Genomic DNA, 19,134 nt, shown 5'->3' on the forward strand with positions numbered 1-19,134 from the left:
TATCTATTTTATACATGATATTTGGAGCTCCTTTCTATCTGCTAGATTGGATGCTGCCAGATTTAAAATGATTTTTGCTCAAATAAGCTCAATATTTAAAAAATATAAAAGTACTCATCAAAAATAGCTTTGGTTACAGATAGTCTAAAGGAGGACAGGACATTAGACACCATTTAGGTGGTATTTTCAATTAGACCTAAATAATTATTTGGCCTGTAATCCCATTTTACAAGGTTTCCCATATACCTGAATGTTTATTCGTGGTTTTAAACATGGAAGCTCTGTGAATTTCAGGGCAAGAAGAGTCCAATCCCTGTCTCCAAGGACTTTGGGAGTTACCTATTGGATAGAGGAGAGCAAGACTCTGCTTTTTAATTTTATTTTTTCAACACCAAAAACATTTTGTAATGGGGTATAGCCAATTAACAATGTTGTGAAATTTCAGGTGAGCAGTGAAGGGACTCGGCCATATATATACATGTATCCATTCTCCCTGGAGAAGGAAATGGCAACCCACTCCAGTGTTTTTACCTGGAGAATCCCATGGATAGAGGAGCCTGACAGGCTACAGTCCATGGGGTCACAAAGAGTCAAACACGACTGAATGACTGAGCACATCCATTCTTCGCCAAACCCCACTCCCATCCAGGCTAGCATATAACATTGAACACAAGCTTCATGCGCTATGCAATAGGTTTTTGTTGGTTATCCATTTTAAACACAGCAGTGTGTACATGACCTTCCCAAAGTCCTTAGCTATCCCTTCCCCCCAGCAACTGCAAATTCGTTTTCTAAGTCTGTGAAGAATCTGCTTCTTATTACCTAAATTCAGTTGAGCAACAGAGAAGAGGGAAGGAGTCCAGGACACACTGCCAGACAGAGGCCAGAGGGAGCGTTACACAGAGAAAGAACGTGCTGCCCTTGTACTGCCTCTGGGTCTGGTAAGGTTAGTACAGCTTAGAATTGAATATGATCAGAAAGCATTATAACTGGCTGGCACCAGTAGAGTAGATTTTAAAATGAAAGACCTGAGATTGTGAAGAAGAAAAACTTTTTTCACAGAGATAGAATCTTTATTACCATTATCAATGATACCAGTAATTACAACTAGTTGTTTTAATGAGTGCATATATTTAATCTTATTTGATCACCATGGCATTACAAGATAAATATTGTTATCATCCTCATCTTTTAGAGGAGGAAACTGAAAAACAGAGAAGTCAAGCAACAGGTCCAAGACTATTCGGGATACTCACTATCAACCCAACCACTTGTCTCCACAATCTGCAATCTTACCCACTCACTCTCTGTCCCAAAGTTCCTCTGCAGAACCCAGACTATCAATGTGTGTCCCAGAGCACATGAAAAAAGAAAAGACCCAACCAACCCTCAAGGATCCTGTCCTGTCTGGCCAGAGCCAATTGATCAACAGACATCAAGCCAAGCAAGCTTTTACAAGAGAAACCGCCTTTGTGGACAATTGCTATATTTGGGCTTCACAAGAAGTCAATAGTTATCAACTTATTTGCTTGCCAGACCCAGAGCAGTCTGAATTCCCTTTCTTCCTGCAGCCCAAAGGACTACCCCTTTCCCCATCTCCAGTCTCTCTCTCTTTCTTTCCTGTACTCTATCCATTCATTTTTCCTGTTTACAAAGATAAAAAATACAGGTCACAAAAGGTTATGTGTGTGTGCTAAGTCACTTCACTAGTGTCTGACTCTGTGCAGCCCCATGAACTGTAGCCTGCCAGGCTCCTCTGTCCGTGGGATTCTCCGGGCAAGAGTACTGGAGTGGGTTGCCATTTTCTACTCCAGGGAATCTTTCCAACCCAGGAATTGAACCCCTGTCTCTTATGTCTCCTGCATTGACAGGCAGGTTCTTTACCACCAGTGCCACTTGGGAAGCCCTACCAAAGACTGTAAGATAATTTAAGTTGTAGGCTTAGCCTTTCAAGTCAGATATACCACCTATATACTCCCTTTTGCCTTTTCTTAGAAATTTTTACTTGTCCTTCTAATTTAATTCAGCACTTCCCCAACTGTCTTTATGAAACACTGTTTCAGTAGATGTTAATAAAGATATCCTAGGGTGACACATGGTCAAATAAGTTTGGGAAATAAGGCATACCAGGACCTTTTGTTGGAGCTGTGTTATGAGAATTGTAAGACTGAGAAATCATGAAGTAAGGTAACTGTTGAATATGACTTTTAATTTAAATATTCTGGGTCCTCTTATGTACTAGGCTCAGTTTTGTTTTTTTTTTGTATTGGAGTATGAAAAATCTTTTAAAGTGAGAGGAACAAAAGAGATGAGAGGAAAATCCATATTTCTAAAAAGTCAACTTCTATGACATAGTGCTATAATATAGACTATTCATATTTTAAGAATGCTTTATGGTAAAAATAATTGAACCAAGAAAGTTTTATTTCAAAATATTTTTCCTCTGTGCTTTCAAATGGAAATAAATTCTCCCCATGTTTATTACTTTTTAAAAATACAACTGCATTATTGTTTCTGTCTTATTATGAGTTAGCATTTATACAACCTCAGGTTTCTTATTTCCTTAGCCTTGAATATAAGTGTTTGCTTTCTCTAACCCCTAACATTCCTGGTAAGATGATATGCTTTACCTGTAGTAAGAGACTTTTTTTGTTGTTCAGTTGCAAAGTCGTGTCTGACTCTGCAACCCCATGAACTGCAGCATGCCAGGCCTTTCTGTCCTTCACTATCTACCTGAGTTTGCCCAAACTCATCTATTGAATCAGTGATGCCATCCAACCATCTTATCCTTTGTCATCCCCTTCTCCTCCTGCCCTCAATCTTTCCCAGAATCAGGGGTTTTTCCAGTGAATTGGCTCTTTGTATCAGGTGGCCAAAGTACTGGAGCTTCAGCTTTAGCATCAGTCCTTCCAACTAATATTCAGGGTTGATACCCTTTACGATTGACTAGGTTGATCTCTTTGCTGTCCAAGGGACTCTCAAGAGTCTTCTCTAACACCACAGTTTGAAAGCATCAGTTCATTGGCACTCAGCCTTCTTTATGGTCCAACTCTCACATCCATACCTGACTACTGAAAAAACCATAACTTTGACTACACGGACCTATGTTGGTAAAGCAATATTCCTGCATTTTAATACACTGTCTAGGTTTGTCACAGGTTTTTAATCCAAGGAGCAAGCATCTTTTAATTTCATGGCTGCAGTCACCATCTGGAATGATTTTGGAGTCCAATAAAATAAAATCACTGTTTCCACTTTTTCCTCATCAATTTGATGTGATGTGACCAAATGCCATGATCTTAGTTTTTAAAAAGTTGAGTTTTAAGCCAGCTTTTTCACTCACCTTTTCCACATTCATCAAGAGGCTCTTTAGTTCCTCTTCACTTTCTGCCATTAGAGTGGTATCATCTGCATATCTGAGGTTGTTGATATTCTCCTGGCAGTCTTAATTCGAGCTTGTGATTTATCCAGCCCAGCATTTCTCATGATGTACTGTGCATATATGTTAAATAAGCAGGGTGACAATATACAGCCTTGACGTACTCATTTCCCAATTTTGAACCAGTTCATTGTTCCATGTCCAGTACTAACTGTTGTTTCTTGTCCTGCATACAGGTTTCTCAGGAGGCAGGTAAGGTGGTCAGGTATTCCCATCCTTTTAAGAATTTTCCACACTTTGTTGTCATCCACACAGTCAAAGATTTTAGTCATAATGAAGCTGATTTTTTTTTTTTGAATTCCCTTACTTTTTATGTGATTCATCAGATGTTTGCAATTTGATCTCTGGTTCCTCTGCCTCTTCTAAACCCAGCTTGTACATCTGGAAGTTCTTTTTTCATACTGCTGAAGCCGAGCTTGAAGGATTTTGAGCATAATCTTGCTAGCATGTGAAAAGATGCAATTATACAGTAATTTGAACATTCTTTGGCATTGCCTTTCTTTGGAACTGGAATAAAAACTGAACTTTTCCAGTCCTGTGGTCACTGCTGAGTTCTGCAGATTTGCTGGCATATTGAGTGCAGCACTTTAATAGCATCATCCTTTAGGATTTGAAATAGTTCAGCTGGAATGCTATCACCTTCTCCAGCTTTGTTTGTAGTGATTCTTCTTAAGGCCCGCTCAGCTTCACACTCTAGGATGTATGGCTCTAGGTGAGTGACCACACCATTGTAATTATCTGGGTCATTAGAAACGTTTTTGTACAGTTCTTCTGTATATTCTTACCACCTCTTCTTAATCTCTTCTGCTTCTGTTAGGTCCTTGCTGTTTCTATCCTTTGTGCCCATCTGTTCATGAAATGTTCCCTTGGATCTGGTAAGAGACACAGAAATATACTAATACATTTTTAAAATTTATATTCCTTATGCAGCAGGAAATCTGTATCTTAAACACTTGCCCCTTGATACTTAGTCTAATATTCATTTTAAAAATCATTGAAATCCTTCCAAAGATATATATATATACACATATATATCTTATAAACTTAAATAAATTTAAATGAGCTTTCTAAAATCTATACAGGCACCAAATAGTAACATAACAAAACACTTGTAAAAGGCATCCAGTATGGTTTTCTTTTCTCAATATTAAGTAAAAATTTTTGTGCTTTGAAGCAGAATTTTTAGTTCTTGTGCAATAGAAGTTGTAACTTTTGGCAGTTTAAATAAAAATTTATTTTAAATTCTAAGGTGAAACTACATATTGTTCCCTCACAGTGCCTAGGAAAAGTAGACACTCAATTAATTTGAAATTAATTTCTTTAATCTCATATGTTTTTTGCCACGGCAGCTTTTCGTATTTTCTTCATTGGAGCCACTATCTTCTGGCAGAAACTGCCGTATCTTATGAAAGATGGAGAAATATTCTCTGCCTTTACGTTAGACAACGTGTTCTTTGTGTTAGTCGGTACTTGGTAACTGGTCTCTGACTCAAGCTTGAGGAAGAAGGTACAAGGTTAGGTTCTCTGTGAAGCTTCCCCTTCTAAAAGCTACCCTGTCTGTAGGTTTCCCATGGTACCATAAACCTTCCATTAGACCATCTATTGTATGATTTCATAATAATTTTTCTGTGTGTCTGCCATTCCATGAAGCTAGAGTTTTATTTTCATAATTTCTGGACCCAGGAATATCTGGTGGCAAGGAGGAATAGTTTCTTAAGTTAAGTAATTCTGTGAACCAATGAGTTTTTAACTATAATTTGTATATGAAAATAAATAATTCTGAAACATCAGAGTAGCATAGCACAATGCATCTGCTGAGAGATTTATACTGACACAAGGTAAGGATTTAGATAAGGGCAAAAACTGCCTTTCATGATCATGCATCCTTATGTCTTCTGACTAATCTTTGATATTACTTGTCACCTGGATGCATAAACCTAAGATGATACATTTCATACAAATGCTGGAAATCTTAGCATTTATCTAATTTTTCTAATTTTCTCTGTCAGTTGTCTCCTCTGTAGGAATGTCGGCTAACCATACCTAATTACAGAATTTTCCATAGATTTAAATAATAACATGGAAGTATTTAGCCTGACAACTGATCCATAATAATATGTCAACAAATACTTGTCCTCCCCCTTATCCTTTCCTAGAACTTTTCAAGTTGTCTTTATAAGGAGGAATAAATAGTATTGTTTTTATATTTAATAATTTTATTTAGATAATTTTAAAAGCATATTTAAAATAAAATTTAAAAAGGCAAGAACACTGGAACCAGAATAATTTAGAAAAAACTAACCTCATTCTAGTAACAGGGTACAGTATATGGGAATCAAAGAGGTATAAACTTTTCCAATTACCCAGGAAATTAATATTAAATTGACTAGCACTTCTGAAAGTATAATGACATACAAACAATATTAAAGTAATACACTAGCAAATATCAGGCCAGATCCTGGGAGAAGATATGTGAAAAGAGGTGAAATATACAAAATAAAAATAAACAAAAAGAAACATCAGGAGAAAAAGAGAGTGATATTTTAGCTGAGAGGCTTTGTTTTTTTAACTACTCTTAGGGCAATGTAAGACGAGCATTTCCTCAGATCCCTGAAACTTTATCTGTTAAATGATCAAGATTAGATGATTCTTAAAATTTTTTCACATTTTGTAATATAAAGTCATGAGCAGGAGAGAAAAAATGTGTCATACATGGAAGTGGGTAAAAGGTCTTTGAACTAAGAGTCACAGCTATTTATAACTGAGTAAATGTGGATGTCTCATGAGCCCAGAGCCTTGTGGTTGTCTACTCTAGAATCTTCATGTGTAACTGTCCCCTGTGTCTAAGCTACATCTCTAGAAGATGAGCTCCTTAAGGTAAGTGCTGCTAAACTATCCAAGCCAATTTGGGCACACACTGTTACTGGGTTATCTTGGTAAATGTTGGTAGTTTTCAATAAATAACAGTGGGGAGAGCTACAGATCTTTCTCAAAACAGGTACAAAGAAAGCCCTTGCAGTACTGGCTTCTAACAGAAGCAGGGAAGTAGCAGTTAAGTAGCAAGGTTCCCCAACCTGTTCCATGGGATTTGTGAAGTACCCACTCTCTGTCCTTTTAAGTGTCCCAGTAGTTCTTGCCTGGAAGTTTCATCAGGGGCACACACAACATGCTAACTATAGAATTCAGGTAACTATCCAATCCCAGTCAGGCCACCAGGAATGCCCTGAAATCAAGAGCTAGACAATGAACTTGGTGGGTTTTTATAGCCTGTGATATAAGGATAGTTAGCCAGTAATTTTTCTGGTCAGTTCATAAATCTCTGAAGCCATTAATTTCACCAGTGAAAACCTCTCTGTTATATTTATTGTGAAAATTTCCAGAGTTTAGGAGAAAAGACAACTAAAATACATATTTTGATTATATGCTAAGTAAACAGTTATAGAATGAATATTTTCAACTAGGTTAGCTGTCCACTTAGATTAAAAGTATTCAATACTTCATCATTGCATTTTATTTGAAAAGTTTTAAAGTACATTACACAAAATCTCACTGGAAGGATCAGGCTTTCTTCTTCTTGATGACAGGATTCTAAGAACACAGTGGACACATAACAGATTTTCATTAAGTATGTGTGTGGGTGTGTGTATGAGGATACATGTCATCAACTTTAATCCTTAGAGAATTAATGCCTTAAGTACTATCAAGAAAATCATATATTTTTATCTAATTTAGCATATACTGTAATGGCTTGATTTGCTTTTAGAATATATTTATCTTAGTTTCTTCATTCTTATGAGTTGCATATATAATAGCATAGTCACCAAACATTGCTAATCTTACATGGCAAAAGAATGTCATAACTAGCATAAACTTGAGCTTGTCCATTTTGCAAAGCCCTGCCCAAGGCTGCTATCACCTCCAGCTTTCCACAAACTAGAATATTCACTGATGCCTTGTTTCTTATCCTGAAGGCCAGTGTGCAATGTTGTTATGTGGTTCCTGTGAAGGCTATAAAGTCCTAAACAGAGACAAAGGATGAAAACAGTCAAGGGAATTGCTATAAGAAAATAAGTAGGGATATCTCTGGAGAGGGAGTTGCTTCTGTGTTCCTTTAAGCATCACAGAGTAATTGTTTCTTTTTCAAGGAAAGAACCAGGAGAAGAGAAGCTCATTTTCAAGCTAGAGAGCTTGGCAAACACAAGCTGCAGGGTTTACTTTGGTTTAGGAATCCCACTGCCTCACTGGAGTGTCAATCAAAATTCCACAGCCATTCTTGGATACTTGGAGGTGGGGCTGAGTGATGTACAGCAGTGATTTGACCCAGCACTTGAGGCAGACACAACAAGAGTCATCAGTGTTAATTTCGTTGTCCTCCAACCAGCATTCTGAAAGTGCGTTGACACTGGTGGCCTTGCACTTTTTCATCGGACTTCCAACTGGTAATTACACCTCTATTATCACTGTGAAGTTATCTAACCTAACAAAGTAGGGCTCAAAACCAGTGCCTGTAATACTAAAGTCTCTTACTTTGATCTGATTTTTGCATTGTTCTTGTCCAGTTTAAGTTGTATGTGCATTTTTCCTCTTGTCCTAATGAATAGAGTATTTGAGATAGTATAGATATTAAGGAAGCCTGTCCCAAGCTTTTAGATAAGAAATCGTGTCTAAAAGAAAACAGAAGGAGTTGGTCAGGTTTTGTAATTTTGCTATGATGTTATCAGTAATAACTAAATATTAGATAAGAGGACATTCAAAAATATTTGAAATTGTCTAAACCTTCCAACACATCTATGCTTGTATACATGCTGCAATATTGCTAGTAGAGCAATATATTAAAAGATCAAAAGCTATCTTTTATTCTAAAGAAAATACATGCCCAGGAAGACTTAAATTATAGACGGCCACTTTTACCTGAAGAGGCATTTATAATGAATATTATTGTATAGGTTTGGGACTCTCATATTAAGATTGTAAGGCAGAGCAGTTGTTCTTTTCAGTCTTGGAGAAAGAATCTATCCTCCCCCGTGGACAGGGAAGCCTGGTGTGCTGCAGCCCATAGGGGTAGCAAAGAGTCGGACATGACTTGGACACTGAACACCACCAACCAGCAGAGGTCACAGGCACTTTGTACTGGGACATTCCTGGAATGGATCTAGTCCACTAAGGGTTACTGTGACTTACTAGACAGGTGACTTTGGAATTTTATTTTATACTCAAGTTAGGGAAACTCAGTCATCATACTGTACACCTGACTTGGGCTACTGAATCTTTAATGCAATAGCTAACAGGATATAAGCAGTAACATTATAAAATTTGCCATTAAATTAAAGCCAATTTTCTCTTTGCAAATCATTGTCACAAGGTTTTTCATGGCAAGAACAAACTACATAAAATGACAACGGGAGGCAGAGAAAACCAGGTATAAGAATTAGGTAAAATTTTCTAGATTCCAAGCTTAATCATTTTATTGGTCACATGTAATCATTTCTATTAATGACATTTTATTTCAGCCTATATTATGATACAGTGTTTTGTAAGGACAGACAGCATTGGCCTAACTTAATTTTATTTCATTGTGATTATCTTAAATAGCTGGAAACTGTAAATTAAAATTGGATGCAACGGTTTGCCTCAGTGAGTACTGCGTCAAGACAGCAGACTCAAGGAAGTGTTTAACATAGAAAAGGACAGGAAATGTTAAAAGATTATTCAAGGGACAATTCACAACTTGGCTTGCATCTTAGATGGATACAATTCTAATTGACATTTTGGTAGTTAATATTGTTACATAAGTATTCCAGACAATCCATAATTAAATATTTTGAATTAAACTCACAAATAACTGCAGACTTACTTACAATTAGTATGTTACCTAAATGTAAATGATAACAAAATAAAAAAAAAAACTGAGATGCATGCTTTATAGTAATGCTACTAAACAGATATATTTAATATATATATAAAGTTAAGGACTTTATGAATGCCAGCATTATGTATATAACTTTGGAGGGTTGGATTATGTGTTGAATCTTGTTTATTCACTCAACACACATTTGTTTGCCCACAACAAACTAGGTATTGATCATTTCCCGTTCCTAATTTCATCTACTTAACACTTTGGGTAATCAATTAATTCTCTAGTATGAACATCATTATTTAATAAATTAAATCTATTAATACAGGGGACGTTGTATAAAGGTCACTGCTCTACTGGATAATTGGGGACACTTCCACTGAGATTGGTACCACAGTTTCTCAGATTTTTCCCTTAAGGATGATGAAAGATCAGTGGACTCCTAAGTATCTCAAGTCTGTGGAGTCTTAGGTTGCTTAGAAACCCGGTGACTATGGGCTTGCTATAGCAACCCAACTTATCAGTGAACGCAAAACTAACTTACCTGGCATTTTGCCAAATCTCCATATTTTTCTAGTATGAATATTCCGATCACATGACTGTTTATTATTCACACAATCAAGCTAAATAATACTACAGTTTACCAAATTTTGAAAAGAATAACTTACAATAGCTAGCAAATATAAGAAAATTAAGCTTAAGCTCACTACGTAATTTTAGTTACTTGAAATTTGTTATGTCACCTAGTTATTATCCCATTGCCTACATTTGATTATATATATGGAAGATTTGCACTAAATTAGAAGCATGGGAAAGTTAGGCTAGTACAGTGTATAATCTATGTGATAATAAAAAGGCTCTATAAATGACTTCTTTAATATTCATAAATCCATAAATTTATCCATACATTTATATGAAGTGCATTTTAATGATATTCTTATTTTACATTATAAACCCCCTTTTCACATATAAATATATTTCTTTAAAATTATTTACCACATTCTCTTTAAAATCTTAAGCCTTAAGTAATATGCTGTGTAATTTGTATACAGAAATGTATTAGAAAATTAATTTATTTGAAAAGCACATTTTTCCAATAATGGAAAAGATGGGAATGTAATCTCATTGTCAGTCTAAGTATTTGCTCTTTGTAGTATATTTTTAACTATTTGCCCCCTTTGATTTAAGGCATGTGTTGCGATTTTAATAGTGTCTTCAGTTTATCAGTTTTTTACATTGTTGTTCAGCAACAGAGATCTCTGTACCTCTTCATATGTAGGAACTGTATTTTTCTTATCTCCTGTTGATTTCAACTCTCATGTTTATCGCAGCCAATAGCACAGGTAGACCCAGCAGCCTCTCCTGAGACTAGAGTCCTATAAGGTTTTAGTTACTGTCCTTTTCTCCTGGGTTTTGGCATTTATGCATTTTGTTGATATTTAATAAGAGTTTGTCATATTAAAAATTCTCTTGAGAATAAAAGAGTCAGTGTGACTTAGGTTTTTATGGGATAAGGATGCATTTGCTGCTATTTTCAATTTTTCTTTACACTTTATTTCTACAGAATTGTGCAATTGATAAAATTTTTGACCCCTCTAGTATATCAGTTTAACTGGGTAGTGCCGATGTTAATGATGATATATCTCATCTCCCAGATGGAAACAAGTAGGATGACAAAAATTGGGCTATTTTAGTTAAATTAATTGTCATCAGAATAGAAAAGCCAGTTCTCAGGGGTCCTTGTTTAAGGGTCCAGTGATTGGGCTACCCTGGCACCCTTAACAGAGCTGCATTTGTGCAATCGGATATTTTTTAACAAAATAAGTGAACAGTCCAGTACAAATGGACTAAATAACCCAAAGGGATCAAACTATTAGCAAGGGATCACACGTTAGCTTATAAATAGATAGTAGATTGGCATGTAAAATTAGATGGTAGAGTATAATACTCAGGAGACTTAGAATTTTTGATTGGCAAAAAACCCAATACAAGGAATGATCTATATTTAATCATTATTTTTGGCCTATGATTGAATTATTTTCATAAATTTTTGAAATCTTCACTTTAATCAATATGTCTGTTCCTGCCAGTGAAGATATAAACATAATTGGCACATTTGACCATTTAAAATATTTGAGAAAAGCTTATCGTGTAGTGGTATGTTGTTTGTCCTTGTACTGCAGTTACTCAGTACATATCTGTGGAACAATAGAAGTAAGCCCTCCTTGAGAATAAATATTTTTCAGTGCGGAAGAACCTGACTGTTTAATAATTCAGATAACCAGTCCTTTTAAATTCTATGTTGTATATCTTGGAAAAGTAAATATATTCTTCTGCCAAAGTATTTAACATACCCATGTCTCTTTAATGTATGTTGTGATACTTGTAGTATAGGTTTTTCAGTATTTATTTGATGAGTATCTGAATACCTATTATGTGTAAGGAACTATTTTAAAATCTGGCATATAAAAGTAAATGTTCCCAACACAGTTCTCAGTGAATATATTATAGAGAGTTCCACTGTGACCTCTCCCTTGGAAGTCGTAAATGAGTATATAATGAACTGAGCTTTTTTGTTATACTTTGTATAAGTAGGACACTAAAGCATTCTGGAGATATAAAGATGAATAAATATAGTCACGTGGCTTTCTGTATGTGCTTAATACTAAGATCTCTGCTTGTGGCACATGGTATACAAAACCATGTTGGAGGGACCGTTTATTTCCTTTTTTTTAGGGACCTATTGATTAAATCACATTTCTTGATGATAGTTAACGAGGAGAAATTTGGTTAGATGTTTAGTTATTTAAAATGTTTGTCATCTACAGTTCACAATTTACATAGAATCTCAGGATATGAGTTTGAGTGTTTTCAACTCAAACCATTGTATTAATTCAGGGATTTAGGGTACAGCTCAACTAAAAAACTTCAGAGTTAGCACTCTGTAGGCATACTTAGATCAAACTGTTGGTTCTTTTGAACTTATTTGCTCTTGCCTGTTATTTGGGTGTTGGCTTTCACACTAGTTTCCTTGAAGTTCTAAGATGGTTCCTGGCAGCATTCGTACATGTTTCCTTATTACAAATAAATAGGAAGATGGGGAGAGATAATAGTGAAAAGATCATTCCCACCCATACTGAACAAAAGAGCAAAGCTTTTGTGAGTCCTGAGATGTATGTTTTTATAACACTGAAGTGCTTATAACGCTTTCAGTTCGGTTCAGTTCAGTCGCTCAGTCGTGTCCGACTCTGCGACCCCATGAATCACAGCACGCCAGGCCTCCCTGTCCATCACCATCTCCCGGAGTTCACTCAGACTAACGTCCGTTGAGTCAGTGATGCCATCCAGCCATCTCATCCTCTGTTGTCCCCTTCTCCTGTCCCCAATCCCTCCCAGCATCAGAGTATAATGCTTTAACTTATAACAATTAAATAGGGATTTAATAAAAAAACATTAAATAGAACATTGACATTTTTAGAGGCAATATCATGTTCAGTTCAGTCACTCAGTCATGTCCAACTCTTTGTGACCCCATGGAAATATCATGTTAGTACCATGACAATACATGTTTTATAAAACATGTATGTATGTTTCAAAAAACTTTTGAATCTTTTCTTCTGTATTCAGTGTTGTGAGTCATCTCCGAAAACAAAGTCAGTTGCTCATGGTTTCTAGAACATCAGTTACATCTAACTACATAGGATATACTAATGATATGCAGAGTACATCATGAGAACGCTGGACTGAAAGAAACACAAGCTGGAATCAAGATTGCCGGGAGAAATATCAATCACCTCAGATATGCAGATGACACCACCCTTATGGCAGAAAGTGAAGAGGAACTAAAAAGCCTCTTGATGAAAGTAAAAGAAGAGAGTAAAAAAGTTGGCTTAAAGCTCAACATTCAGAAAACGAAGACCATGTCATCCGGTCCCATCACTCCATGGGAAATAGATGGAGAAACAGTGGAAACAGTGTCAGACTTTATTTTTGGGGGCTCCAAAATCACTGCAGATGGTGATTGCAGCCATGAAATTAAAAGACACTTACTCCTTAGAAGAAAAGTTATGACCAACCTAGATAGCATATTCAAAAGCAGAGACGTTACTTTGCTGACTAAGGTCCATCTAGTCAAGGCTATGGTTTTTCCAGTAGTCATGTATGGATGTGAGAGTTGGACTGTGAAGAAGGCTGAGTGCTGAAGAATTGATGCTTTTGAACTGCGGTGTTGGAGAAGACTCTTGAGAGTCCCTTGGACTGCAAGGAGATCCAACCAGTCCATTCTGAAGGAGATCAACCCTGGGATTTCTTTGGAAGGAATGATGCTAAAGCTGAAACTCCAGTACTTTGGCCACCTCATGCGAAGAGTTGACTCACTGGAAAGGACTTTGATTTTGGGAGGGATTGGGGCAAGAGGAGAAAGGGACGACCGAGGATGAGATGGCTGGATGGCATCACGGACTCGAAGGACGCGAGTCTGAGTGAACTCCGGGAGATGGTGATGGACAGGGAGGCCTGGCGTGCTGCGATTCATGGGGTCGCAAAGAGTAGGACACAACTGAGCGACTGAACTGAATGATCTGTTAGCTAGGATAAGTTCCTGAAGAAACATTATGATCTTCCTTTCCTCTGGGAAATTCTTAAACATGTGGAAATATCCCTTAAAGGTTAGATTTAATCAAAAGGCTGAACTTAGTAATATTTAATCATTATGTTTCATCTTTAAAACTGAAGCCAGTTCCCTAAAACATATCTCAACACATATGCATTGGAATTTTTAAAAAACTATGTTGTCTATTTTCAATTTTAATCACTTGATATTGGATGAAGATTGTCTGAAAGGATGATATTTTCAATGGTGGAATAGTTTATCACGGAAAGAAAAGGTTTCCCTGTAACTAGTTTGCACCAAAACACTTACAAAGAAAATCACTACAGTATTTTTTTCCCTAACCTACGTGACATGGCAAATGAGCCAGAGAAATTTCAGTAAATAGCACAAATTTAGTTTAATCTTTTATTTTGTTTTAATCTTTATTTTGTTTCAGAGCTTAAAGAATTTAAATGTTTTCTACTATACAGGATGGTAAGGTGTGTGTGCACAATCGTGTCTGACTCTTTGCGACCCCATGGACTGTAGCCTGCCAGGCTCCTCTGTCCATGGAATTTCCCAGGCAGGAAAACTGGAGTGGGTTGCCATTTCCTACTCCAACAGGATGGTAATATGAGATTAAAAGAATAAATGGCAGAATATGGTTCAGTCATAACCAAAATATTTTTGGTAATATATGGAAATCTGTGATTGTGTACTGAACTACCACTGGAGGGTGGATGTTTTTCACAGCAAAACTACCAGTTAAGTGGGTAATGTGAACATATCAATAAAAGGTGTGAAGGGCCAAATGAATTTATGGTTTCTGGTAATTTAGGAATAGCTGTGATTTTATAATTGTAGTAAGTTAATTTGCATGCAGTTCCAAATTTACATACCTAAAACCACACTGAATTTTGAAAAACTATTAGATAAAAAATGAGATGTCAAATAAAAATCAACTAGGATAGATAAACGCAAGGTAACCAAGGAAGAAAAAAAGGAAAACAATGAAAACTGGGAAGCTTGTGGAGGAGAGAAATCTATCCTGAAACATAAAAATAGTATTGGGGGACAGGCTTCTTTATAACATGGGAAATATTTAGTGGCTTTTAATTTTGAGTTGCATGAAATGGTATGGTTTCCATGGGCTTATTTCACCTCCAAATATTACTTTAATGTAGTCCTCTTTTCTACAACCTACTGTGATTATCCAGTTTTCCCTGAGGGGTTGCAGAAAATGAGAGGAAAAACAGGCCTGCAGCAGTCTTGGAACCTGTCCAGAAAGTGTTTTTAGTCCTTGGACTACCTGAAGGACTATGCTCCAAACCTTGTACACAGACTGGAAAACAATGATAATCCCGGTGTATTCACTCTGGATAGGAATTTTCTGTGTGTCATTAACAAAAGGAATATTACAGAATACACTGAAACACACTGGGATGCCACAGGATCTTGATTAACATTTTTACCTTTATCCATGAACAGGAGGTATTGTGGAGTAGCAGAGTTTGCTTACTAAACACCACGACTGAATGTCCTGAAAGCCAGGAAAACAGTTAGAACAATCTCTGAGGCTACATGTACCAAGCAGTGCAGAACTAGCAGGGCCAGGAGAGTCATGTGAGGGTGACATTCCACAGCAATTCAGATTCCGTAACTTGCTGTTTACTTAAATTACAACCTCCTAACAAAGTGAAGTTCGGGGATCTGTTAAGAGGATGCACGATTTGAGTCCTTGGTTGCCTTTTGGAGAACACTGAGGATGACAGACACTTTCATAAAGACAAGGCTGATGTTATCTAAACCTACTTAAGAACTGGAAGATTTCTTTCTACTTAACCTAAGGTAAATTCCTTTATCCAAGCCATTGTCAACGCCCCCTAATGTGAAGCAAACTTTAATGTGGTTACTAACACGTGAGTGCTAAAATGAAGTTTAATAGGTAAGTTGAACTTCTCTTTTCCTTAAAATTTACTAAATTTTGTGCAGATACTAAAGAGAAAGTGTTACTATACTCCTGAGTAGTTGTCATTTGCTTCATTTAAGCAGCTAACCAAATGTGTCACGGAGAAACATGCAGGACAATTGCAGGGTTCTGCTAATTTAGAATTCTGAATTTTTATGAAATCTACCTTATGCATTAAATAGTACTAGTCTTCCATTTTTATTCTGTTTAGGTTTTCATGTTTATGATTTACAGAATACAGTCATGAAAATAAGATATATAGAAAGAATTTTAAAGATTTATAACATTTCCAGGAAAATATTTGCTTCCAGAAGTTTTATTACATAGATAGATATACACTCTATATTTGGGTGTGCATATATGTTACAAGAATTTGGTTTGTTTTTACAAGCTATTATATGAAGCTTTGTTCAAAATGAAAAATACAATTAGAGTAAGATGTTCCAACTTTGAGTACTTATGGATTCTTCGAAATCTTAATACATTTCAAGTTCTCCGAAGTAGTTTATTTGAGAAGTAGCACTCTAATCCAAGCTCTTTGGCCTCTTGAAAGACAGAAAACTCAGGCTTGACCACAAGCAGATCTGCTCGTTAAGTCTCTGAGAACAAATCTGGGGAAATGATGATTTGATTTGACTATGACGGCCTTCCCTAGTGGCTCAGATGGTAAAGAATCTGCCTGCATTCTGGAGACCTGGGTTGGGGAGATCCTCTGGAGAAGGGAATGGCCACCCACTTCAGTATTCTTGCCTGGAGAATCCCATGGTGGAGGAGTCTGGCAGGCTACAGTCTAGGGGTCACAAAGAGTTAGACATGACTGAGCGACTAACATTTTCACTTTAGGGTTTGATAGACTGTTTCATACTGCTGTGCCATTCGAATGCAAGGTTTGTACCAAATGTTTTTTAGAAGTGTCAGGGGAGAAGGATCAAACTTCTCCATTTCAAGCAAACGGAAAAAGAAAGGCATTAGGAATGTACTATTTTCTATGTGGTGATTTCTAAAATTATTATTATATGACATGCTTCTTAGAAAGTATTTTCTCAGCTTTAAAAAGGAATTTGATTATGCTTCCCTGTCCCTGGAAAATGTGTGTGTGCGTGTGCACGCATGTGTGTATGCATGTATATGAGTTTAACTCTTTCAGGAATCTGACACCCAAGTGTTGTATATCTCCAAATTTAACAGATCATCAGTTGGCACAGACAACAAAATTGTTAAAAAGACAGACTAGAGTATGGTTGTCTCGTTTTTAGTAAATGGAACAGAATTACTGTTCTCATTATCCATCTGATTTCTTTCCTGGTTTTAAACATTCATCATGCTCTTCAAGTTTTTTTTTTCTGCTGGTAGTTAAAAAGAGTGAAAAACATCCTTTAGCATTTTAAAGCATATCATTTTGATCAAGCCATCAACCAATGTGAATGTGTAAATTGATTCTCTAACTCTTCTTAAAATTATTTTATTTCCTTTTTAAGACCCTACAGGGACTATTTATAACATAGATGACATGTCTCAAAAGAAAACTTTGTTGTACCCTCAATTCAAAGAATTTAGTATTTCTGCCCCTTGAAATTACAAATTAATTGCTCACATAATTTTTTTCAATCTTTTTTGACATTGTTTGTTTAACTAACTAAATCCTATATTTTGTTATTGATTATTGATTTTCCCCCTACTGTTTCATAACACCAAGCTTTGAGGCCAAGCTATCCTCTTACTTGAAGACTTCTGTTGTTCCCTCCTAATTATTTCCCTTCCACTGTATGAACACAAATTGTACTGACAGCTATGCAAATCTTAACACTTTCTTAAGTTTCTTAGTATTGTTTAAATGTTGACATTTCTCCACCTCCTCAGAGAGTTAAGTCAGCTTTGCAAACAGTTCAAATAAAGCTTAGATCTGCCAACATTTTTAGGCCTGTGGAATTTACATATTTATATGGCCCTGCCCATATAAGATCTATCCAGATATAGAGAGGTGTTCTCTCTTTATACACGGCTCCTACCATGGCTTCTAGGAAACACAGGGGAAAGTTTGCATCATGAATGCAGTAGGTTTCTCAATACTTTGATCATGTGCTTTGATTCATTAGATGATGTAGCTTAAGGCTAAACTTTAATGACCCAGATATTCTGCATTATCCTTAATGTTGTCCTTTGAAATTTTCCTTTAAAAGCGGTATTAAAAACTTCCATTTTAATCTCTTAAGCTTTCACTGGCATTATCATGTCTATGTCTTATGCATGTAATAGTCTCTTTAAATTATGTATGTACGTATTTCATTCCGGTATGTGAAGCCTCACCTCATCATATAAAACAGATAGAACCTGTCATTGGTTTAATACTTCCATAATGACCAGGGCAGCATTTGGAAAAATAGATATCTATTTATGTAGCACATATAATCATGTGTGCTATACATGTACATAAATATGTGTGTGTGTAAATCTCCATGGTTAGTTATCCCAAGGATTAAAGTGATAAATCAAATTTTGCCTTATGGTTTTACACTGGTAACTAAAGTTTTAAGATACTTTACAGTGTATCTGTGCAGTATTACGTGTTATAGGTCTTCAGAATGAATTTTATTTTTTGAGTTAATTTCAAAATAATTCTGTTAACTATTAATTACAGAATACTTTCATTGTTCATTCCTTGTTTATTGTACTTAATATCATTTTCTTATATTAGGCTATTTAAAATTGTTATTCAGCTTGAACAAATGTGCTAAAAAGAATATGCAAATTAGGTATTGATCAAGAACTCATATATATATATATATATATATATATATATATATATACACATACACATTTTTCTTTCAGAAAGACTATAGACTCTTAGTCAGTCTATATGGGTTTTTATTATTATGGCACATAGTAGCTGTGTGACCTCAACTAGTTGTCTAAAAACATAGCAAGGTTGTATGATAGGTCAATAAGATAACTTATATGAGACACTTATTTCAACAACTGGCAGATAAGCCCTCAATACATGTTAACTCTGTTATTGCATCATCATCATAATTTATAGGTCTTTGCTTAACCATACAATCTAGAATTTTAATGCACATGATACTAAAATTTTTTTCATTTGCTGAAGTGTTAAAAAAAAAAGAGGGTCAATTAAAAGTTTTTATCTACTACATAGAATCTCTATAAAGCTTTACAAATCTGTCGTGTGACTTGTCAGCTTGAGGCTGTAGGTAGGTTCTGTAGTTATTCTCTTTGACAAGACAGGAAATGAGAAATATGACTGTGGGCTGCTCATTCACAAA

The 19,134-nt window shown here is 35.9% G+C and overlaps 1 protein-coding gene across 4 annotated transcripts in view; it reads left to right on the plus strand.

Moving 5' to 3' along the window:
- The window catches only part of CD36 (CD36 molecule), a 98,651-nt gene that overhangs the window by 29,510 nt on the left and 50,007 nt on the right, over positions 1 to 19,134 (plus strand). Inside the window, exon 1 of one of the 4 annotated variants that reach the window (XM_018046614.1) lies at positions 7,775 to 7,878. The exons of 1 other annotated variant lie outside the window; for it this stretch is intronic. The gene's annotated coding sequence lies outside the window, so the exon portion shown is untranslated. Of the gene's footprint in view, positions 1 to 7,774; positions 7,879 to 15,493; positions 15,830 to 19,134 lie in introns of those variants that run through there. 2 more of the 4 variants (XM_018046615.1, XM_018046616.1) reach the window with 2 other exon arrangements.

Source organism: Capra hircus, chromosome 4 (assembly GCF_001704415.2).
Source record: "Capra hircus breed San Clemente chromosome 4, ASM170441v1, whole genome shotgun sequence".
In the NCBI taxonomy this organism is placed as follows: domain Eukaryota; kingdom Metazoa; phylum Chordata; class Mammalia; order Artiodactyla; family Bovidae; genus Capra; species Capra hircus.